Below are 25158 nucleotides of genomic sequence, written 5' to 3' on the forward strand. Positions count from 1 at the left end.
ACTGGCTAGTTATCAGTGCCCAGTGGGCACATGTGGCCAGTGGCTGCCTGATCGGACGGAGCAGTGGCAGAAGGCTTGGCCGTCCCCATGACATTGGCAGTATTGGTCACTCCGACTGGTCTAGATAATAACGCAGTGGCCATCTGTGTGCCTGTTGCCTTTTTCTTCCTTCGGAATTAGATTCGAAGCAGTAGAATCGCAGGGCTTGGGGTGGTTGAGACCTTGTCCATCTGTGTTTTAGGTGCTGTCTCGACTCAAGGGCAACATGGAGGAAGCCAATTACCACCTTGCGGGCCGGGTTGAGATGTTGGAGCGGATCCAGAATTTGGACCATGACCAGCTGATGCTTCTAGAGCAGAACTTGTGTTACCAAGATCAGTGCTGGAACGTCAAGGAGCAGGAGGATTCCCTGTAAGGGGTGTGGGATGGCTGACGCCTGTCCACAAAGGGTCCAGGCTTCCAGCTGCAGCCTAGAGCCCAACATTCCGGGGAGAGAAGCCCTGGGGAACATTGGTGTCCCCAGGGCGAGGGGACAGGCCACCTTACCAGCATGTCCTCTCATTTTCCCTGGGGTGGTTCTAGATTTCTGCAAGCAGGGTGGTTGGCCTTTGTTTGCTTTTCAAAGACAGTGCCCACTGCCAGACACTTCTTGATCTGCCTTTGGAATGAACTTCACTGAAAAAAATATGATAGTGGTAAAGAGAAGTCCTCAGGGAAAGAATTCAGGTCAAAGGCTGAGCTTGTCTGTCTTGGAGAGTGGGTTGTTGTGCGCGTGGCTGCCCTCCCTCTGCCAATATCTACAGGGTCCGGACTTCGGCGGAGGCCCCGCGAGGTGCAGAGCACCAGTTCCCTGGTCAGCAGGAACTAGTCGGGGAGATGGGACGTGAGCGGAGCTACATGCATAGCACACGGATGTTGAGGGGCTCGCTGGAGGCATAGATGGAGGCATGGGGCTGGGAGTTGGGTTCTGCTGCTGGCATAGGACGAGGGGGCACATGCAGACAGGAAAGCACCCTAGCATAAGGCCAAGCAGCACGGCTGTGGGGGCAGAATCACAAAGTCTAGAATCAAAGATGTTGAGCTGACGGTACTGGGAATAGAGCAGGGGCAGTGGTTGGGGCCTTACTGGTTGGCAAGCTAGCACTTTGCCTGGGTCCCCACTTCACGGTGAACTCCCGCAAAAGCCCTCGGTTTAGGTGGGACCTTGGCAGTTTCATGGCCAAGGAGCCTGAGCAGGTGCCTGGATCCAGAGGACTCATTGCCAAGCAAGGAAACCAGGGATCGAGCTGTCAGGGCCACAGCCACTGTGAGAGGCAGCGACAGGACAGGAGCCAGCGGGCCCCCTGGGCAGCATTGTATAGAGAGCACCCAGCACAGCCCTAGGGGCCAGGAGAGAACAGAAGCAGGCCCCTGGCACAGGAAGGCCAGGCGCCCTTTCCTCAAGGTCGGGGTGCCCTCTGGAGGCCGAGGTTCAAGAGTTCCTCTGGGGTCCTTTTTGTGGTTTTCAAAATGTGAACTGATTTCCAACAATTACAAATTAAGAGATTTTGCCTCACAACCTGGGTTTCTGGGTCCTTTGGGAAAAGAATCAGAAGTTCCGCCCCCTGGCCAGCAGCCCTCCGTGTGCAGGGCCCGGTGCGGTTCCCCGCGGCACCATGCGCTCAGCAGCCCCAGGCCCGGCCACTCCCTCTGGTCCTTCCAGGCCAGCTTTGCTCCTGATTTTCTCTGTCTGGGCCCTGAAAGGCTTAGAGTTTGCTTCCCTGCAAGTGTTATCAAAAACCAACAATGGAATGGGTGGAGGTCAGAGGTCTGACTTTGCTCAAGTGACTGAAACCTTGCTGCCCATCTAACTCGCTGAAGGCAGATGTCTCCTCAGCACTGGGGCTCTTGTTAGTTTGCCCCCAGGAGCCAGCCTAGCCCTGTGTCTGACCCCGAGAGCCTCCCGTCCTGAATTGGCCTGGCCGGAAATTCCTTGGGGTTTCTGGGCTTGAGTTTCAGATGGACCAGAGTTTGCTCTCCTGAGATGATGTCCAGGCTGGTCCTAGGTGCTTCCGCAGGTCTCCTTGAGGTGTTAGTGTTCCCGGACCCACATCCAATGCTTGTGTTCACACATTCCCACCTGAGCGACCGCGATGTTCGTGAGCACCGTGATGTCTGAATCCCAGAAAACCACCGACCCTTCTGGGCCGGGCTGAAGGGACAAGTTACATGTTACACTTAAAAAACGAGTTTGTTTTTCCTTTCTCCTCTGTTTTTAGAGACGACTTAAGTGACTTTCAGAGTGAAAATGACAACCTGGAAGAAAAATCCAAAGCTCCGCTCAAGCGCTCTCATCCTGCTCCAAAGAAGTGAGTTGCCTTAAGCTTCAGTGACTGAAAGAGAACAGAGAGCTTGTTCTCTCAGGAGGAGGGAAGGCTGTAGCCACCTGGAGCAGGGGCTCGTTGGTGGGCCTGTGTCTTCCACTGTTGAGCAGGTCATCTGTGTGCAGGTCCCTCCCAGCACAGACAGAATTTAGAGTTTCTTTCAGTCCTGCCCTCTGGACTCAGGGTTATCCTATGAGGGATGGCAAATGACAGCTGGCCATGAGCCTGTGTAAGGGCACAGAGAGTCTGGTTTTAGAGCCATTAAAGCAGGAGGGTCAGGTTTTACCTGACGATTTCAGGACATAGGAAGCCATGCTTCTGTCTTGGGAAGGAAGCTTGGATCAGACACCTAGACCAGCACCCATGGTCTTCAAACACAGGCGAAATTCCTCTGGAGCCACTGGACCCCAAGGCACTTGCAGAACCACTTCCCTTCTCCAGAGAGCAGCAGCTGCAGTTGTGGGCTGGCTAAGTCCCCTTCAGCAGGGCTTCCCCTAGTCCCGGGCCTGAGCCCCTGGAGCTGGCCCTTCAGGCTGTCCTGCCCCAGCCCAGCCTTGAAGTCACATCCCCATGAATCCTGCAAAGTTTCTCTGTTCAAATCACAGAACCACAATATTTCAGAAGCTCCCTCTGACCCTTCTGTTGCGAGGAATTGAGTCACCCATGAGGAACTGGAGTGATTTGTGTGAGCACAGTGCTGTTTCAGGGCAGAGGCAAGATTAGAACCCAGATGGGGTTCTTCTGTTAGGTTAGAATGCCTCCATTTCTGCTGGGATACCACACATACTACTTACCCTTTCAATTCCCTGTTTTTATGCATTTTATTTATTTTTTTAATGCTCACCTGAGGATATTTGTCGCATTGAGATTTACAGAAAGTAGAAGGAAAGAAAGAAGGCAGGGGTGTGTGTGTGAGAGACAGAGAGAGAGAGGGAGGCAGGGAGGGAGAGATGGATATGAGAGAGACACATTGATTGGTTGCCTCCTGCATGTGCCCTAACTGGGGCTGGGGATTAAACCTGCAACAGAGGTTCGATTCCCTTGACTGGAAATCGAACGTGCAACCCTGATGCTCAGGCTGACACTCTAAGCACAGAGCCACAGTGACCAGGCCTCACTGTTTTTCATTCAAACGACCCACTCTGCCCTGCCCTCTTCCCCTCACCCAGATTCCCCAGTGCCGGGAATGGCAAAGTATCCCAGCCTATTTCACTCATTATTGACTCTAGCAGAAAATGAGAAGGTCCCTGGCTTTTCCTGAAAATGGCATTTTCATGTGAACTTTCTAGGAAACATAGGTTAGGTTCACGCAGCACCGCTTCCTGTGCTCGGCAGACAGCCAAGGGCTGAGGGCGGTATTTCAAGTTCTGTTTCCCCGAAGGCTAGTGTGGGCTTCTGCCAAGACCGACACTTCTACCATCCCCGAGTCTGTGCACGTTAACTGCAAATTCTGTTTTACCTCCTGAACCCCAGATCCAGTGATTCTGGTGATGGCAAAAAGAAGCCGAATTCTGATCCCCAAGTTAATGGCCAACTTCACAGGCAAGTGATGGAAATCCCAGGTCACGGTAGGGCACCCGATACCTGCTGGAGGGGGCAGTGAGTGTAACTGTGCCCTAAAAATCTCCTTCAAACTAGGAAAAAACGCTGGATTGGACCCAAATGGATCCTCAACCTTTTTAAAACAAATAAAAGGGGATCGAGAAAAGGAGAGGTATCGATTGTAGGTGCCTGTCCACTGGATCCCCGGGAGCCCATCCCATCCTGCTCCCAATGGTGAAAGACCAGTACGCCCACAGCAGGCTCCCAGGAAAGGTAGGAGGGCGACTGGCTGCAGGTGGGTAGTAAAGGGTGGGATCTCCGGTCTCCTTCCTGGGAAGGTAGAACCAGCCAGAAGGAGTGTTGGATGTGCACACGAGTGTGTAGGAGCCTGAGGGGGCATTCTCCGTGCACACACCTCCGCCTCCTTAGGTATGTTACCAATCAAGTAGAAAATACAAACCCAGGCAGTGTTGTGGTAGTTTTGTCCCAGAACAATGTAGTCACTTAAGCATGAGAAGCCTCGCAGATCGTGTGTGTGGTGAGAGGGACGCAAATCTCCAGAGCTGATGTCCACACAGCCAGCACGGAGAAGCACCATAGCCTATGTTTGGGTTTCCTTGTAGCTGTCAGGCCTAGAAGAAGCCATTTCTATAGGAGATCCCGGTGCATTAAATACCTAATGGACATACGCAGGGTCTTCAGCAAGGCTGTGAGCAAGGCCGTGGGTGGCTCTGACCTGGACGTCACTGTGGAAAGCAGGTCCTGTTTCTGTGCCTTCAGAAAAACCAAGTATTTGTGGCTCAGCCCACATGCCCTTGCCAACTGGTGTTTTCCAGCTGCTGCTGTTTGTGGCCCGCGCCAGCACTTGGGACCTGGGTGCCCTGTGGACCCGGTGAATCCGGAGCAGACTGCTTGGCGGGGCGGGAAGCAGAGCATGTCCGGGTGTGTCCCCGGTTCTCAGTGCAGCTCGGGTGCTCACCAGCTGTGAGCTGAGACCACGAAAACACGTCCCTGTCCCACAGTTTCAGTGTGCAGCGGGATGGACACTGATGATCCCGGGAACAGGGACCGGATACTGTATGTGCTAGAGGAATGGGCCAGGAGGGGAGGTCTGCAGGCCTGGAAGGGGCAGCCTGCCCTCGGCCAGGGCAGTGTCCCCTCCCTGTAGCCGCTCTCACCCTCAGACCCGAGGGCTGTGGTGGACACTCGCATGCAGGTACACGGCAGCCGGGAGGGTGTTTCCCCCACACTCGTCACTGAGAAGGTTGATTTTTTTGCCTTTGGGGATGAGTGTGTGTCTAGTTGTGGGTCTAGATGTCGGAATCCTGGGTCAGGCATTGTTGGCAGGTGTAGGGGTGTGTCGGGCTGCTGAGCTGTCCCGCAGACTGACGGTCCCTCACATGTCTAGCTGCCTGGGGTCTGACTCCATGTGCTGGTGACCCCTGGCTCCTCTGCATGCACTCCTTCCTCTCCTCATGGTGTCCATCCGCCTCAGGGGACACCTGCACTCGGCTCCTCCAGGCTGTGAGGTGCTGGCAGAGGGCTGCAGGTTCCAGAGTAGGGTCAGACTTCGGTCTGGGGGCCTAGGCCTGCTGCCCGCATGGTGGGAAAGGACAGTGGTTCCCTGGACAGGGGAAGGCCGGCCCAGCACAGCTGCTGTGCCAGGGCAGTGGCTTAAAGGGAACAATGGTGGGGTGGCTGTCCCCTGCACAGTCTTGAGTTACCCTTGGTGGCCCACCTCGTTGTTCCTACATCCCCCTTGTCAGATCAAAAGAAAGGTGTAGGTGTCAGTGAGGGTTTCGAGTGAGGTCAGGCTGGCATATAGGAACTGCTGGCGTCATTTCTGTTTCTTTTGGCCTAAGATGAAGCCCTCACCAGGTGTCTGAGCTGGTGGCCTGGGAAGGAAGAGAGGACAATGTGCCCAGCCGGTCTCTGCCTCCCACTGAGCTTGGTGGGAATGAGGACAGATGGAAACCTTTGGCTGTGCCCAGGCTCCCAGCCCCGACCCTCCCATCCAGTGGATGTGTTTTTGGAAACGGCATCTCCCTCTGGGTCTGTTTTCCTGCTGGTGAAGTTAGGGAGCTGCCTGAGTGACGGACGCCTGGCTTTTCTCCCTGACCCATGTGTGGCCCCGGCCTCCCCATCTCAACCACGGGCCGGGTGTGTGGTGGGGCCCAGCTAGGCTGTGAAAGGCCCAACAGGAGCGGGAAACTTCAGTCCTGGCCAAGTGGCCTGCACAGGGGACGTCCTGACCGGGAGAGGGCTCTCTGAGGACCCTCGTGTCCCTCACCCTCGCCTCTCCCTTCTTCCTCTCTTCTCTGTAGGATATTCCACCTACCAGGATGACTTGCTGAATTACCTGTTGAGCAAGGGCAATGATGCCCGAACCATCATATCTTAGCCAGGACCCCCTACCAGAAAAGAAGGGACCAGGATACCCACCAGCTCTGCGGCCCCACCATGAAGATGGCTGTCAGCACCTCCGAGGGGAAGCTGCTGAAGCCAGGGCCTGTGTGAAGCCCAGCTTGAGACCTGCTGAGGCGAGGCCCCACCCAGCACCCCCTGAGGCAGACCCAGCCTCCCCAGAGCCTGTCTCTGGGCAGACCCCAGCAAGTGTACATAGCGTGTTGAGGGGAGTGTGTCTGAGATGAGGTACACGCCTGATTTGGGAGTGGGTGTAGGTCCCCAGTGTCCCCATCGTGGGTGAGATGTTGACTTATGCTTTATGAATAAGTCCTGCGGATAGTAACCGCATTTTCTACAATCTATTACAGAGGTGTGTACACACTTGTGCAATGCATGTATTTTGAGGGTGATCTACAGGGTGTCTCCCAAAAATGTACGTAAATTTTCAGCTGGTAACTCCCTTAATTTTCACCCCTTTTCAGGTTTAACAAGTTTGGAACAATGGGTGAAGCCAGACTAAGCTTTGAACAATGAAAAATTATCCACTAAACTCTCTTATGGGGATACATAAAATATCAAGCTTACGGCTCAAACCCGGCAACAGTCAGTGAATCGGGGGCAGCTGTGGAAAGAAAGCGCACAAACGCCAAACAAAGTGGTTCCTGACGTTTGCGATTCCTTTGCTTCTGTCTCTGGAGCGCCCAGGCCGGAGCTGATGCGCAGCAAAGGACCCGCAAACCTCAGGGATCACCCTGTTCTGTGGGAATCTGTGGGCCTTGTCTTTCAGTAGCTGCCCTCAGTTCCCAAGTGTTGTTGCTTTTGTACCGTAAACTTTCTTTTCCGTATCCCCATAAAGAGTCCAGTGGATACATTTTCTTTGTTCAAAACTTAGTGTGACTTCACCCATTGCTTCAAATTCCTTAAACCTGAAGAGAGTGAAAATAAGAGTTATCAGCTGTCAAAATGTGTGTAACTTTTGGGGAACACCCTGTATTTATGTTCCATCAGGAATCTCCCCTTGTGTCCCTTTTTGGGGCCACCCAATATTTACGTTCCATCAGAATTCTCACCTGTGTGTACCTTTTTGGGGACCCCTGTATAAATGTTCCATCAGGAGTCTTCCCTTGTGTACCTTTCAGTTGACACCTTCTTATATTTATGTTCTGTTGGGTATCTCCCCTATTGGTACCTGTTTGGGGACACCTAAATTTATGTTCCATTGGAAGTCTACCCTGTGTGTACCTGTGTGGTGACACCCAAAACATACATTCCATCGATAATCTCCCCTGTGTGTGCGTTTTTGGGGACACGTATATTTATGTTCTATCACAAATCTCCCATGTGTGTACCTTTTTGGAAAAACCCTATATTTATGTTCCATCAGGAGTCTCCCCTCTGTGTGGCTTTTTGGGGAAGCCCAGTATTTGTTAGAACAAGAATCTCACCTCTGTGTACCTTTTTGGGGACCCCCTGTATTTGTGTTCCATCTGGAATCTCCCCTTGTGTCCCTTTTTGGGGCCACCCAATATATATGTACCACCAGAAGTCTCACCTGTGTGTACCTCTTTGGGGACCCCTGTATTGATGTTCCATCAGGAGTCTTCCCTGGTGTACCTTTCGGTTGACACCTTCTTATATTTATTTTCTATCGGGTATCTCCCCTATTGGTACCTTTTTGGGGACACCTAAATTTATGTTCCATTGGAAGTCTAGCCTGTGTGTACGTTTGTGGTGACACCCAATACATATGTTCCACCGTGAATCTCCCCTGTGTGTATGGTTTTGGGAACACCTATATTTAAGTTCTATCATGAATCTCCCGTGTGTGTACCATTTTGGGGACACCTATATTTGTGTTCTATCAATAATCTGCCATGGGTATACCATTTTGGAAATACCCTATATTTATGTTCCATCAGGAGTCTCACGTCTGTCTACCTTTTTGGGGTCACCCTATATTGATGTTCCCTTGGGAGTCATCGTGGCAAATGGGAGTCTCACGTCCTGTTCTGTGTATTTGGCCTGGTTCCTGACACATTTTCTTTCCTGTTGTTTACTAAAGATGCTCTTCCTGGATGTACTAAACCTGTTGATTTTGGTCTTATAAAGATTTTTCCCTTTTGAGTTCATATACTGGTAAAGAAATGGGCATGCTCACGTGGTCGATTTTAGGAGTGCTTTGCATGTGTATTCAATAGCCATTGATTCTGGACACGGGGATGGGGTTGCAATAAAATGAGCTGAAGTAGAATTGAGTCCTAGTTTTCTTCACCGCTCCTCCCTGGCAGCCTCGAAGAGCGCCGGGCCCTCGGGGTTCCCTGCATTAGCCCCCCAGTCCCCCTCCTGGAATCCACAGCTCCCTTTGCCACGAGGTCAGAGACTGGGAAAGCCTGGTTCCTCTTCACCATGCAGCAGCTTTTTCCAGACCTGTATTTATGTTAAGTTTGTATAAGTTGAATTCTGTTTTGATGTGGGATTTAGATCACAAAGGAGCTCAGCCTACAGCGATCCTTTGCATTTTTCCAAGGCTACTGCACTAGGAAGAGCCCGATCTGGAGTTTAGATCTTGGAGGCCTCAGACTAGAGGCTGGAAGGTGAGAGAGGGAGGCAGGAAGGAGGCATGGAAGTGTCCCCACCTGACCCAGTCTTCTAATGGTTTTCTGTGCAGCTGCTGCCTCCATGGCCCTGCCTTCCCACCAAACCTCTTCTGTACAAGTGTGTCCTCGAGCCTCCTGTCCCCTGTTCCCCAGGCTCTGCAGCCTGTCCTAGCCGACCACTCAGTGGGAGCTGCCACCCGCAATACTTAGAGGCAAACTGAGCAGCGGCACCTGCAGGCCGTGTGTCCTGGGCCCTTGGCTTTTGCAGGATCTGACCCTGGCCAGTCACTCCTTGGAGCTCTCAGCCTCTGGCTCGTGGTTCTCTCCCCCGTGGGACAGCTCTCCAGTGCTCACACTTGCCAGTCCCTCAGTCAGTCATTCCTCCCACAAACCTTCATGGAAGCTCCTGAGCTCACTCCTGAGTTCCCCTTTGAGGCACCTCCCTCCATGCCCCCCTCAGGGCTGACCCCACCCTCCTCCCCAGCACTGACCTCTCCTGAGCTGCAGGCCTGAGGTGCGCTGCCTGTTACGCCCCCTGTCTGGACTGCAGGCTTCCTCCCCGCCCCCTGGCTCCTCAGGGCTCCCCCCTTAATCCAAGGACAGCAGCTGTCAAGCACAGGAGCCTGTGGTAGAGGCTTGACCCCTCCTATCCCCACTTCCCACGTTTTATATGTCACCTGATCCTGAGAATGGGCTGGAACCTGCCAGTCATCTTAACTAACTGTTCTTGTCCTAGGTGACATCCCCCCCTGGACTGACTCGCGTCTTGGCAGGGGCTTGTCAACTGCTCTGCCTGCCTCACACAACCTCTCAGCCCCATGACGCCTGTCAGGCGTTCACCCCGGGTGACCTTCCTTTCTGAACATTCCCCTCCCTCAGCCTCCACACGAGCTACACCCATCCCTTTGTGGTCTAGGGTCCCTACATGGCTCACGTCGGGGTGCACCCTGCACTCTCTCACCCCCCTCCAACCCCAGACAAGCTCAAATAAGCCCACCGCTTTTAAACAATCGATGTTTTTTATTGATTTCAGAGAGAGGAAGAGCGAGGGAGAGAGACATAGATCCATCATTGACGAGAGAGTCATTGATCGGCTGCCTGCTGCACGCCCCCTTCTGGGATTGAGCCCACAACCGGGGTGTGTGCCCTGATGGGAATTGAACCCTGAACACCTGGTTCATAGGTCAAAGCCCAGGCACTGACCGTGCCAGCCGGGCTCACACCCAGAGCTTTAATTGCAGTCTTCCCAGAAGATTCCAACACCTCTAGCCCCAGCCTCTCCTCGGGAATCTCCAGATCTGTTTCCAGCTTGGATGTCCCAAAGACACCTCCAACTCAAAATCGAGGTTCACCATCCTCCCTCCACCCAAGCCGCTGTGTCCCTCATCTCATCACATCTGTCCCCTTCCATTCAGACCATGTTTGGCATCGCTCTCTCCCCGCTGTGTCCTATCCATTACTGCATCAGCTGGTTCCAACCCTGACATCTTGCTCACACACCCAGCCAAGCCCAGGTGATGGTGCCCTGAGCAGTATCACGGGTCCTGTTGCTGAGGGGGCCCCCAAATCATGACTCTGCTGAGCTCCAGGGGCCCCCCTCTCTGCACTGGCCTGGGAGGTGTGCGACCTGGTAGGTGTGAAATATCCAAGCGACAGCTGGGTATTCATGCCCACAGCTCAGGGCTGAGGTTTGCCTGGAGGGAGATTTGGGGTCTGCTGTGGGACAGGAGGGGCTCACCCTGGGCAGAACAGTCAAGTGAGAATATTAGAAAAGGTCGGACGGACCCTGGGAAGCACCCAGCCAAATGTTTCTCAACCAGCCAGCGGCACAGGAGGGAATGTATTTACATGTATGCATACGTACGTACACAGGTACACATGCATACATATTCACATGCACCTACACATGCACATATACATGTCTATGCACAGCAATGGATCCTCAGGAAGCGCTCCTTGCGTTTGGCCAAACTGGTGTATTTATAGCCGCCTATGCTTGCCCTCAGCTGACGGATGAGTGTAGCTCCAACGGGAATGTCGGGTGATGTTCTCCTTGTGTTATCAAGGAAAACAAGCTGAAGATGTTTGTGGGAACGTCAGTCCCTCGTTAACGATGTGAGTGGCTCCTTATCAGGTGCTCGTTTTCTGAATGCCAGATGGCATTCCTCAGTTTCCTGTAATGTGTTCACATTGTAATGGCTGCAGGCAGTTTTTAAAAACAGACACAATTTACATACCACAATATTCACCCAAGACACACTCTTAAGTTTAATCTCTGCTATTAACATCTTCTCCATCACTGTCTTAAGTCTGGAGACAGCAGGCGCTGCGGAAAACAAATCAAGCCCTGATTTGGAACATTTGCCAGTTCCTGTGCTGTCAATATTCTCACCACGGCCCATTTCAAGCTGCCAACATGGTGTCACTCCCCACAGCCGTGGGAAGAGCTGTGTGGCGTCACCTGCTCTATAATATCCCCTCCCTGCAGATGCAATGGGTAGAAACAGCCCCAAGAGCATAGGTAAGGAGCATAATTCCAGGCGGCAGGTGTTTGCTGTCAATTATGTGATCTCGGGGCTGCACAGTTCACTGTTGACGGCGGCTGCGTTTAACGCCTGGCCTGCCAAGTCCCTGGAAACTCAGGGATGTGCCCTCACAGGGCCCCCGCTCAGCAAGGGGAGCCCGCCTTTGAGGGGGGCTAAAGGGAAGGACAAGAAGGAAGAAGGGGCCAAAGAGGAAGGTGACGCCAAGAGCAGCACAGCTGGGCCCTGGGAGCTTTAGGGAGCTGCCCCCCTGGTCCAGGCTGGAATGTGTCCCCACAGTGCTGTCCCCACACAGGGCACAGAGAGGCCAGGGGCTGTCTGGAGGCTGGAGACTTCGCCAGCTTCTCTCCTTCTTTCCTCGTGTGGGGATGGCCTTGCTTGGGGTGCCTTTGGCCCGTCCCTGCTGGGCACTGGGTCTCCTCTCCCAGGGGTAAACCTCCCTTTGCTACAGCCCAGTTCCCTTTGCAGTACAACCTCACACCCCCTGTGAGCCTAAGTTGTGGGTCCTTGGTCACCATCCACACTCCCCATCAGGGAGTCATGAGCAAGATTGTGCCCCTGGTGGGTGCCTTACAGCTTTTCTTGTGCAATCGTTTAACAAGTTTCATTGCGTGCCCTTGTATCAAACAATCCCCAGACACATAGCCATGTGGCTAGGTGTGTGCGAGGAGGTGACATTTGAGCCCAGGTCCTGTTGATAGGAAGCAGTAGCCGTTAGAGGAAGGGGAGAGAACTTCCCAGGCCAGTTCTGAACCCTGAGGGGGGGGCCCTATTGAGCGCAGGCTCCCTGGGAACAGAGAGAAGGGGCTTGTGGCTGGGCCATGGGAGTGAGGGAATGTAGGAGGGGAAATGTTCAGAGAAGCAGCTCCAGACCCAGGGGCCGGAGAACAGCAGTTCCTCCCTGCCACTCAGGTGAACGGGGGCCACTGTGCACCCCTAGTTTCCTGTTTGTTTCTAGAACTTGCCATTTATCACCGAAGATGGTAAAATTCTCCAAACATGACAAAAACTACTGGGGTTGGTGTTTGGGTTCAGCAAATTGATGTTTGTTAATAATGTGCTGCAGCTTCTAGTGGGCACTGCCCTGCTCCCTGCTGGCCCTCCCCTGTTTTTGCCAACACCCTCAGCAGTCACAGTCCATCAGGGCCTTTCTAGCCTCTGCATTGACCTCTCTCTCACTGGCCAACCTTTATTTTACAAAATAATTAAGACTAAAGGATATTGAGACACTGAATATTTCCCCCTACCTGCTTGACCTGCACAACTATTCAGCCTTCAGATCTTAGCTCAGACATCACTTCCTCCAGGAAGCCCTCCGTGTTTAGGTCATCATCATTGCAGTCGAGGTGCTCTCAGAGGGCCAGGTTGCTTTTCTCCATAGCAGTCACCTCCTTTTGAAACTGTGCACCGATTCCTGTCCTATCTAAATGCTGTCTGACGATCCTATGAGACTGTGAACTCCGTGCGGAGGTGTGTGTGGGGATTGTTTCTGGTTTCGCTCCGTGTTGTATTGTCAGCACTTAGCACAGCGCCTGGCACATAGAAAACACACAACAAATATCTGTTCCATGATTGACTGAATGGTCTTCTGATGCAGGACCGCAAGCAGGGTGTTCACCGAGCGCTGGGTTAGAGCCGCTGCAATTCAGGAGGCTCCTGGATCCCAAAATTTGGTAGATGGGAGCAGCTCCAGAAGCTGGAGTCCCTGCTGCAGCAAACCTGGGTCAGCCCAGGACCCCCAGGCCTCTCTTGCACCCACCTCCTCACCCAGGCCCTCCCGGATAACTTCTGTCTTCAGGGAGAAGCCAAGTCTCAGATAGTCCCCAAAAGCCTTTGCTCCCCCCACCTCCCCCCCCCCCCCATCAATGCCACCCTGCACTTGCAGCAGCGTTGAAATGTTTCTTTTGCTCCCGAGAGCATCCTGGGAGTGGGGACCAGCCTCGGCACATTCGTTGGGGTGCTTGGCTAGGTGTGCAGAGGGCCCCGTGCTCCTGCTCGCATGCGGCCGCCCTCATGGGGCAAGTCGAGGATCACACAGCCCTGGATGTGACAGGTGCCGCTCCTCCTTTGTAGCCGCGTGATTGACAGGGCTGGTGGGGAGAGGTCTGTCTCTGCTTTGAGAACCTGAGAGCTTCGTGCACACATTTATGGGAGTCTGGGCCTGCATTAACCCCACCGCTGCCACGTCCCACTTGTTCAACGGTGCCTGTGTGACTTAGTGTGGAAACCAGCGTTGGTCATACAACATGTGCGTGCTTGTACGTGTGAGCACATGGAGATGTGCATGGACCCGCGTGCGTTTTGTGAGAGTGTGGCACAGGTGATCAGTTGTGTTTCGGTGTGCCGGTCCATGCAGGCATCCGCAGGATTGTGCAACTGCGCTCGGGCAGTGTCCCCGCCTGTGCGTGAGCTTTCGGACATACGTACAAACCGGCAGGTACGTGCATGTGGGCACACGTGTAATGTGTGCGTGTGCACATGACTATGAAAGTGCATAGAGGGTGGTGCGAAACTAGGCTTGCAGTTGTGAGCACACAAAACAGAGTCTGTTCTTATATTATTCTGTATTAATAGTTGTATTATCTTTTCCATATGAGCAACTGTAAACCTACTTTTGCCCCACTCTGTATATCGCAAATAAGCGCATATGAATTCTGCATGTAAACGTGTGTGCATTACACAGATGTAAGCGTGTTACACACTCCCATGCTCCTGCCCTCAGAGTGTGAGCACATCTGTACGCAGGTCCAAGGCTTCCATAGTGCACCAGTTACAGCCTCGGCTGCCTTATGGGCAATTCCAGCGAAAGGGCCTCACCTAGAGGCGGCATCTTCTATAAGCACTTGCTCTGGCGCCTAGGAGACGTTTATTGGAAAGATCATTTGAAAACAGACGAAAGGGGAGAGGACTGCTGATTAATTACAAACAGCACCACTGTCCGAAACCCACAATGCCCACGTGGGCCTACACACACACACACACACACACACACACACACAGGGGGCCACCAGACCCAAGGCCCCATTGTCCATCTCTGTGCCTGGGCTCAGGGAGCAGTGGGACATTAAGTCACTCCCAGGACAGTGAGTGCCCTGTGCAAAGGGAATTAGAAAGGAAACTATCCCCCAAAAGGGCCATGTCTCACTGCTCCAGACTTTCCCCCAAACTCTCCCCCACCAAGTATTTCAGGTAAGGGATAGCAGGTTTGTGAAATTTGGTGGCAAATATGCAAATTTTGGCATCAGGCAAGGATTCAAGTTCTAGGTTCTCCACTAGATGACACTGGGCAAGAGATGGCCACTTGGGCCTTGTTTCTCCAACTCTGACCTGCATGGTAACAGTAGCCCACGCTTCAGGGTTGGGTGAAACGCCGCCATGGGACTAGCCTCAGGATCGGGCCACACCCCGTATGCTCAGGCCCAGGCTCCCGGGACGCAGAGGGCAGATGCCGAGCGCCGTGCTGGGAGGTGCAGCCCTTCGCGTCCCACTCGGGACAGGCAGAGCCGAGTCCCCAGACCAGTCCAGGCCCACAGCCTCTCCTCAGTAGGACACAGCTGCACGTGACCCTGACGGGGTCCAGGCAGTGACAGTGACAAAACAGTAGAAACCAGGGGAATGTGAGTGAGCTCCGGGCAGCCTGGGCTCACTGACTCCAGAGGGCATCACAGGCCAGACTTAGAGCCTATCTCACCTCCCCACCCGCCCAGCTCAGAAACAGGCACCCTCTAGCTGCCCACCCCGCTGTCCATTTGCCACAAGCAATGCAAGCCCTGGCCACATGCACAGCTCCAGAAGGAAAACAATAATATAACGTAAATATTGGATTTGTGGACTACAGCTCCTTTCTCACACGGACCCTGGCTTCTTCCAGAGAGTATCAGGCCTCCTCCCACTGTCTCTGTGACTGCCGCTCCAGCCCCAGGACATCAACCCTTTTTGACACAATTGAAAAGGAAATAAGTGGCTGCTGTTTTACATGAAAGTAATTTCACACGCAAAGAATGCAGAGAGGCAGCTAAAGCTGAGTTGTGCTTCGGAACAAATCCTTATGAATAATTTAAGTGGTTTTCCAAATTGGAGTGGGAACTTACCTCTTTTATTTAAGTTCCTCCAAGTGACGGCAGTTAGCTTTGATTTTCTTATCTAAATGTGTCTTTTAAGACAACAAGTGTAAGACAATGGAGAAGGGTAATGAGATATTAAGAAAACATATAAGGCACGGAAAATGCGTGTAGAGCACAGTTAAGCCATGCAGCTGAAGGTGGAGATTCCTGTATATTGACTTAGAGTATTTCAGGTAGGGAAGGGGGCAGATCTCTATTCATGTTCCATAGAATGGACCAAGGGGATACTATTAAGACATCGATTATAAGGAGGGGACTGGGAATGAGATGTAATGGGGAGTGTGTCGCTGGCTATCATCTAATGACTCAATGTGGAATCTACTCTTAGCCATGTGCTCACAGTTGCCCTAAGTTGCTCCCAGTTAAAAGGACCAGGTAAGCGCTATATATAGGACACTCCTGATAGAAGGCTTTACAGACATTTTCCTCTGTCTGGCAGTATAGGGGATGGAGATAGAACTGGAAACTTTTATTTTTTCAGATGTTCTTGTGTTACTGTTTTTTTTCTTCTAGAACTGTTTTCAGAACTGACCAGCTCAGCACTCAGAGCAGAGCAGAAGTGGAACCCTGAAGGCCTTGGCACAAGACCCTCATCCTAAGCCTCACCTGCTACCTTGGTTGCACCAAAACAAATTTTGACAGTTCTCAGGAGCTCTCATCATGTTCCTCAATTTTATGCTCTCCATAGCATACATTCATTTGTAGCAGCAACAGCTGCTCCTCTCTTTCCCGCCTTTCTTGTTATTTCTTTTTACCCCAAAAACTGATTGGGCCAATCACGGCGCAGGCTGTGCAGTGAGAAGATATATCTTACAGTTTTTGAAATTTTGAATCACTTGTAAATAGAACAGACATTGGAAGGGGCTTCTAATTTACTCATATGTCCCTTTGATACCCAGACGGGGGAAAATGCCAGCCCACAACTAACACAACAGCATTGCCTTTGCAAGACTCTGCATGCAGTGGTGCTACGAGGGCCTAATGATGTCAATGTCAACGAAAGAAAGGGAAAGGGACAATTGTGCAGCCTGCCGACACCGGGACATCCCACACAACCTGTGAGGCTCCTAGAAGAAATCCTCTCAACCCCCTTGCTATAGGACGAGGCACAAGCATTTCCAAATGAGAAACCTCAGGAAGATGAGCCTCCGGGGCTACCAGAGTGACCCCTCAGTTAGAATTTTAGGCTCTAGTGGACATGCTGTAATGAAGTCAGGGCCGGGCTTTAGGAGGCGAATAGTATAATTCTGTCACCCCCCAAAACAGGCCTTTGTTTGACATGCAGATCCGCAGTGACAGCAAAGTATTTCGATCTTGGAATACACAGCAGGTGTTGGAACAAGGCCAAAGCGGAAAGATGCAGCCATCACATGGCAGCCGAAAGGGTTTTCTTATCCCTGTTCCGCGTGAAGTGCTTTAGTGCCTCAGGGATAGTTGTCAAGCCCCACAGAGCCTCTGGAAGCCCTGAGAGCACCAAACAGCAGATGCCTCACCCAAAGTCTGGCAACAACAAAAAGTCTTGAAGTGGCCAACATGACTTCTTCACTGCTGCCATCACCACCGAGCTGTCTGGGCAACCCCAGAACGGCAAACGAAACGAGGCCTAACGAAGGGCTGAGACTCCTCCTCAGGTTTCTTTGCTGGTGGATCTGGAGTTCAGGAGAGGAAACTGAGGTTAGGCCGGTGTGCAGAAGGGCGCAGGTGCTAACGGTCTTGAACACGTGAGTCCAGAACCATGATTTATTCTTCTAGCTCTCGGCCCAGGAACAGATAGTAAAATATACCTTTAAACTCTGCATGTGATTAATTGATTTAAAGGTGAAGTCTAGAACACCTTGAAATGTTTGTATCCTATTTTCCCTTGGAACATTTAAAACAAATAATATGGGAGATAAAAGTACTCTTGATAGAAACTTGATTCAACAGTCAGGAAATTGTCTGAATATTCCTCTTTCCCTTATTCTAGCAGTTTTGTCTATATAAACATTCATATTACCCATAATTTTTAATAGTTTTGTATAAAGAAACTGTAAGTTATCTCTGAGCCTCCTGGTGGTGTTTCTTCATTGTGTATCTTTACTTTCTTTTGTTTGTATTTTGAAAAAACTGCTTCAAGTTTTTAAGGCAGTGGACTATGACTCTCCATTCATCAAAGAAAATCATATTTGAAAGCTCAGAGTTCCTTCTTAACTGTGATTATGTCTCTTTGCCTTTTTTCTGGCCTTTGCATCAGATTTTCAGAAATTTGCAATGCCTCATTTATCTAAGACCCTGTGTGGGAGAGTCAGAGTGCCTAACCAAGTTTATGGCTTCTATCTGCATCCACACCAGATTGGAAGCAGTGGAAACTTCTAGCAGAGAGCAACCTCAATTTGCATTCCAGTTGAGTCGAGTGAGTATTCCTCAGAAGTGTTTCCGTAAGGTGCAAGTGCCAGAATCATCCAAATCATCACACTCTGTGCTACCCAATCATACTCGACCATGGTCACATCAAGTCCTAGTGTTCATTATAGAATATCAGAAAGACAGTCTTGCTGTATTGGTCTCTTTTTTCTATTTATTTAAATCTCTCTTTCTCTTTTCCATTAAAAAAAAACAGGCAGGGAAAAAAACAGACAAAAACACACACTCACACACAAATACCTTACAATATGGAAACACATACTCTGAATAAATTGTAAAAATTTATTGCATGCAATGATTAAATGTCAGTAGTTCCTTTACTTGATATTTTATGTTTATCAAGATATATTTCAGGTACACTTCGAATGAGACTGTGTGGACCCATTAAGTTTATGCTCATATTTCTAATACATATTTCTCCAGAGTGTGTAAATATTTTTAAAATTCTGATATTTGCCAGTTGAATATATATGTAATGTATAAATATAAAGCTATGTCTGTGTATCTATAACCCTACTTGAGTGCAGAGTGAATCTCTCGTAGTTCTATCTAATCTTAAAAATCCCTGCAGCCGTCTCTGCCTCTGGCTGCTCCTTTCCTCTCATCTCTATGTGCAGATCTATCAAGAGTTTCCATGGACAGAGGGGCAGGGTCTCTCCTCTGCACAAGCACTGTGGCATCGAGCTGATGAAACAAGCCTGGCCATGACAGCCTCAACCCAGGAGACTTTTCCTTCAGCAGATGTGAAAATGGGACTAAAACAACCAGTTAAGTTTCAGCTCTTTCCAAGAGGAAAGTTCTGAGCCCAGGGCTTTTGTTACATGTTTCAGCCCCAAATGCCACGGGCTGCAGTTAATTCAGTTGCGGCGTGAGGACATGTTTATTTTTCTCATAGCTCTCCTGTAGCTGGATGCGATCGCATGTCCTCGAATATGGGGACCAATACGCATTTCTGGGGCGCGGCCTCAGGTGTCCGTGTGCGCGGGGTTGTGTGGAGCCCGCTGGACACGGAGGGAGACGCGGGGGAGTCCCCGCGAGGGTGCGCGGGGTTGACTGCGACTGGCGCGGGAATCCTTTCTCTTGACGCCAAGATACCTTCCCCCGAGGCCTAACTTTTTCTTTCTTTTAAAGTAAGTCAGTAATAAAATAGAAAGCACATTCAAGCAAATGCTCGGGATGATAAATCAGATCAACTGATACTGGTTGTATTTCACGGGAGAAACTTTGCTCTGGGTTTTCAGATTTTCCACGCTACCTACTAAAAATATATTTTTAAAAACCCACTGCTCTTCTGGCTCCAGTAACAAGGATTTGAGGAAGTTATTTTCATTGTTTATGGGAACAACACTCACTGGATCGCAGGTTTTGGTTTTTTCGATTCTCTTGACCTTCAAGTGACTTCAGCGAAAGGGAAGGAATATCTTGCTCCCAGGCAGCAGGCTTGGTAATTACTATCCTGCTGCCTCAGGAAACTCACAGGGGCGCTGCCCGGGGCACCGTGTGCTATGCAATACACTCACGGCTTGGGGCATTGCAGAAGGAAAGAAATTATAACCAGGCATAGACCCCTTTCACAATAAGGCGCAAAATGCAAAACAGCTTGGCCAAGAGAGAAAGGAAAGAGTGAAGCAGAAACATAGATAAAGAGACAGAGAGAGGAAGGGAGACACAGCCCAAATGTAACAGAGAAAGTAAGATGAAAAGAATCATATAAATACACAAAGAGAGAGGAAAAAACCCTTTGGTAGTTGAAAAATTGAAATGGGGAAGAGGGCATTGAGTGAGCTCTTTCTGCCTGTGGAAGGCAAAAATTGTCTTTACAATCAAGGGTATTTAGTTTGGATACCATAAGGATAACCAAGGAAGAAATGATAACTATTATTCTTTACTTTTACATGCCACATGACTTCATTTCTGTGAAGTTCTGAGAAAAGCATATTAGTTGATGATGTTAAGAGTGAAGATAGTGGTTCCCTCAAGGGCTGGGGCACTGATTGGAACAGGCAGAGAGAAACACTACATCCTATTTCTTGATTTGTGTGGTAGCCACTGCGGAGTAAACATCAAGCTTATACCATCATTAGCAACTAGGAAAAAGTAACCTACAGTCAAATGATTCAATGGGCTACTACAGGTGGGAAGGAATACAGCTTCTAATATAAGCAGGTTTCTGAAGCACTGGGTACATGTCAAATTTCCTTAAAAAAAACAACAAAAAAGCCCCCACAGAACTGCCTTTGCAAGATTCCACATGCAATGGTGCTTGAGGACCTAAAAGTTGTCACTGTGAAGACAGGGGAAGAAACAATTCTGCAGCCTGTTGACCCAAACATTCTGCAGAACCCGTGAGGCTCCTAGAAGAAATCCTCTCAGCTTTCTTGCTACAGGGCCAGTGAGCAAGGATCAGGAAGCTTGGGGAGGGGGGCTGTTGGGAGGGAAAAGGGGAAAAGTGCAGGTTAGGTGGGGCCTATCCAAGGGCTGCTGCTCTGGGTGTAGCGCTGCCAGATACAGTACAGGACTCCCAGTTAAAGCTGAATTTCGGATGAACAACTAATACCAGTTTAGTACAAGTATGTCCCCAATATTGCGTAACACACACTTATAGAAAATTATTTGCTAAATCTGTCAATCCTATCAGGGTCAAGCCAGATGGGGAGAGTTTGAACAGAGATGTGACTTTGTTTTAAAATGTAAGGTGGTTTTGAAATTAGCTCATTCATCCATCTGACTCCTATTATTAAACACGTACTATTCCAGACAGTGTGCTAGGCTCTGGGCACTCAGGTCGGAGCAAGAGGGCAGGATGCTTGCCACCACCGGCAATTCCCTCTGCCCAGAGGGCTCTCCGCACTTTGGTCTACACTGATCCATTCTTGTCCTTCAGGACGCTGTCAAGTGTCCCAGTCTCAGGCACCTGCCCAACCCTCCAGGACAAGCTGACATGCACTCAGCACAACACCTGAGCCTCGCCACTCACTCTAGCACCTGACTTTGCTAAACTGGGATCTCCCAGGGGACAGGATTAGGTCTGTTGGTTCCCAGCCGGTTGGTTCCCTGGGGTGAGGGCACTGTCAGGGTTAATGACTAACTTTGACTGAGTGGCTCTTTGTGTCAAGCTGGGTGTCCAGCCTTCCCGGTGGTGGGGTGTGCTAGCTAACATCCTTTCAACTAAGTCTGTTCTGTTGGGATTGGCTAGGCTTGGCTTTTTCTGCTCGCAGCAGTGAGCCCTGATGACCCACTGCCCGGGGAGCAGCTGTTTGGAGCATTCGGCCCAGAGGAGTGGGCGGCGGGAAAGCAGGTCGTTCCTCTCTCCCGGAGCATCTGCCAAAGCAGCGCAAGTGCTCAGCCTCTCAGAGATCATGGCCCCTGGGACGCACAGGCTGGGGACCGGACACGTGTGAGATTTGTCTTCCCAACATTTTTTTCTCTTCTTTATTTTATTGCACACAGGCCGTATCCCTTTGCAGTGAATACTGTCAGTTGCCCAGCAGCTAGCTCAGGATTTATTTATGTGCCAGGTAAATGAGAGGGCAAAATGAAGACATTTTCCAGAAAATAGAAAAGGGGGAGGAGACATGGAGGAAGAATTTAAAATAACATTTGCAATTATTTAGGGATAGGCTTATGCTAAAATATTAAGTACAAAAAGCAAGATTAAAAATTATATCTTTCAAGCAAGGTAACATTGAATTCCCTGTCTACATATACACAAGGTGTCCCCCAAATGTATACCCACTTTGAATAATTCTGTATGCCAATGGGTTAAATAAACCTGGAAAGAGGGAAACATCAGTGGAGCCAGCAGCTCTTCAAGTGTGTGCACACTTTCTGGGAGCCCAGGATGCGCCCGCACAGGGGGGCATGGCGGGAAGGGGGCCGAGGCCCCAGCGGCGGTTGCTGTCGGGCGCTGGGAAATTCAGTGGCTCTTTTGTCCTTTCTCAGGTTTTCTGTTCTTTCCTCAGCTTTATTTAGCCACCAAAAGCTCTGGGTGCACGACGTTTCCAAGCTGCAAGGACTCTCAGAGGTACAAATAGCCTTGAGCTGCGATACAGGGGTACCGGGGTTTCGCCCGTCTCTGCTGCCGAACTTTTCGGGTCACCATCGCCGGGTCCCCGAAGGAAGCGCTTCGGTTCTCGACCCCGCCTCCGAAGTTGAACATGCCCCATGGTATCCGCTGAGGCCAGATCCTGAGGCCTGGCTGTGGGCTGTGGACCCCTCGGTTTTCCAACTTTTCAGAACTCGAACCGTCTTCGGGAACCGAGTACCTTCGAAAACCCAGGGATCCCTGTATTTGAACCTTTCTCAGGAGCTGAGCCTCCAAAAGGCAACTTGCATTTTCCCCGTGAAAGACTCTCCCTGGCTCTAAGAAGCCACCTCCCTCTCCTTGAAAGCCCCGGGGTGTTTTAAGTTTTCATCCAGATCAAAGGGAAGGACTCAAGATGCAGGAGCCAGCACCTCAGAGTCAGCCTGGTCACCACCGCCCTGAGGCCTCTGCCCTGGCTCCACCATCAGCTTGGGGGGCTTCCCTCCGCCCCCTGGAGGCTGCTTCTGTCTCCTCTGCAGAGGCTCCCTCCTCCAGGCCTGTTGCTGGAGCTCCTGGCACAGGACCTGTGCAGATGACTCACAGAACCACCCAGGCCTCTTCTAGATCAACACCTGGATGCTGAGGCCCCTTCCCCCACCTACCTGGCCTTCTTCCAGGGCTCACTGGCCAGGTGATGGTTCCACCATCTTCTAGAACCCCAAGCATCCCTACATGGCACCTGGGTGAGCCCTGCCATTTATAGCTTCTGAATACCTTAAATCCACCCACTTCTCTCCGCTGTCACTCCCCACACCCCCACCTGCCGCCCTAGGCCCCTCACCACTGTCCATACAACCATGAGCTCCCCGGAACACCTCCATAGCCACCTGACTGCTCCTTGCACCTGCTCAGGTCTGTCTCCACCCTGTAGCCAGAGTGAGCTTTGAGGACACGGATCTCACCCTGTCAACCCCCTTCTCCACACACTCCCCAAACCCTCAGTGACACCCCATCACTCCGAGGAGAAAGGCAGCTTTCACACTGCTCCGTCACTCTCCCTCTTTTTTAAAATCCTTTTCTGAGGATATTTTTTTCATTGCTTTTCAGAGGGAGTGGAAGGGAGAACGAGAGAGGGAAACATGCATGTGAGAGACACACATGGACTGGGTACCACCCGCATGTGCCCTGATCGGGATTGGGATAGAGTCTGGGACCCAGGTATATATGTCCTTGGCCGGATGGAAACCAGCACCCTTCAGTCCTCAGGCTGGCACTCTTAGCACTGAGCCAGACCGGCTAGGGCTAATTAAGTAGTTTAATACATTCATGATTACAGAGTTTCAATAAATTTATTACATTCATTGTCTCTGAGCTTAACCTTCAGCCAACAGAGTAGGGGAATACTACCACTTCTATAACATTGCTGTAAGACTGTTTTTACATTAAAAAGTGGTAAATAAGCCCAGGCAGTGTTGCCCAGTAGTTGAGCACCGACCCATGAACCAGGAGATCAGGGTTCCATTGCTGGTCAGGGCACATGCCCAGGTTTCAGGCTCCATCCCCAGTAGGGGGCGTGCAGGAGGCAGCCGATCAGATTCTCTCTTATCATTGAGGTTTCTACCTCCCCCTCTTTCTTCCTCTCTCTGCAACAATAAAAACATTTTAAAAATGATAAATCAGATGAATGCTTATTTTTCTGAACCCTTGCTAGTGGAAGAAGGCTAAAGTGTAAATTGGAGAGCTTCCTCTAAAGTAATTCTGTGAAGTGCTTCAATGGCACCAAATTGCCTTTAACAGTTTCAGACATGCTCGCTGGCCCTGTAACACGGGGCTTGCCCTGTTCCCGTGCCCGGTCTCCCTGCAGCAGCCTTGCGGCCCTAGCAGGCCTCCGGGGTGTGCAGCAGGCTGGCCGGGCCTGGGCACAGTGCCTGTGGCTTGTACCTGGGATGACATAATCGGAGCAAATGGTGCAAGATGTCTGGGCACCGGCGCTATTTCCGGGCCTGATGAAGACAAGGCTGAACTCTTCTCACAGCTGGCGATGGAGATGAGAGACACTGGGAATCCAGGAGCAGGGCTTTGATTTTGTTTCTGCAAGAGGCAGCCAATCAATGACTCTTGTCATTGATGTTTCTCTCTCTCTCCCCCTCTCCCTCAACTCAATGAAGATAGATTTAAATTAAAAAATAGATATGATTCACACAGTGGAAACCCGGGTTAAGCCCGCCTGGCCTCCCTTCCCCTGCACTCTGACCCAGCAAGGCCTGGACCCCGGGGCCTCAGGGCGGGGCCACCGAGAGGGAGCCTCTGCAGCCTAGAGAGGCCCCAAGGCCGCCGGGGGCGGGGCCCAGGCGCCTTCCTGCTCAGGGTCTGCAGAGGGTGGGGTTGCGCTGCTCCGCGGGAGTCGACCCCCCTGTGGTGGGGACCTGAGGCCTTGCCCTTCACCCTCCGACCTTCCTTGTCCCTCGTGGAGCCGCCCGACGCTCCTCGTGGGGGCGACAGGGGTCCCACCACGGCGCGTCCTTCGGGCAGCGGGGGTCGGGGGCCGACGCCCTGATCCAGGCGCTGGTGACCTTGGAGGACGGGTCGTGGGCTTCAGCACAGGGAGGGGAAGCGCCCGGCCGCCCTGGAGGGCGCTGCAGGCCCTGAGGCCAGAGAGTCGTGGACGCCCCAGGGAGGAGCAAGGACCTGCCTGGTCCCCGCTGGCGGGACGCAGAGGCCCCCCCGCAATGGCTTTGTCCCCGCGCACTGGGCAGCCTTCCCGTGTGTTCCCGAAGGTCAGCCCGGGGAGCCGATGTCCCCCTTTTTTTTTTTAAATGTTTTTATTGATTTGAGTGAGAGCTAGAAGGCAGAGAGAGAGGGACACACATCCACATAGATTAGTTGCCCCCCAACATGCGCTCTGCCCTGGGCCAGGGGTCACGCCTGCTACCCAGGTACGTACCCCAACCGGAAATCAAACCCGAGGCCTTTCAGCCCACAGGCTGATGCTCCAACTGCTGGGCCACACTGGCCAGGGCTCCTTCAGTTTTTGAAATTAGTTTTTGGCAGATATAAAAATTATCCCTTTTTAAAACTCTATAAAGGAGAAACAGCTGTCTTTATGAGAAAGTCTTGTTTTCAAAACAGGTTGCTCGCCATCACTAGACAATCTAT

The sequence above is a fragment of the Miniopterus natalensis genome, chromosome 7 (assembly GCF_054644295.1).
Source record: "Miniopterus natalensis isolate mMinNat1 chromosome 7, mMinNat1.hap1, whole genome shotgun sequence".
NCBI lineage: Eukaryota > Metazoa > Chordata > Mammalia > Chiroptera > Miniopteridae > Miniopterus > Miniopterus natalensis.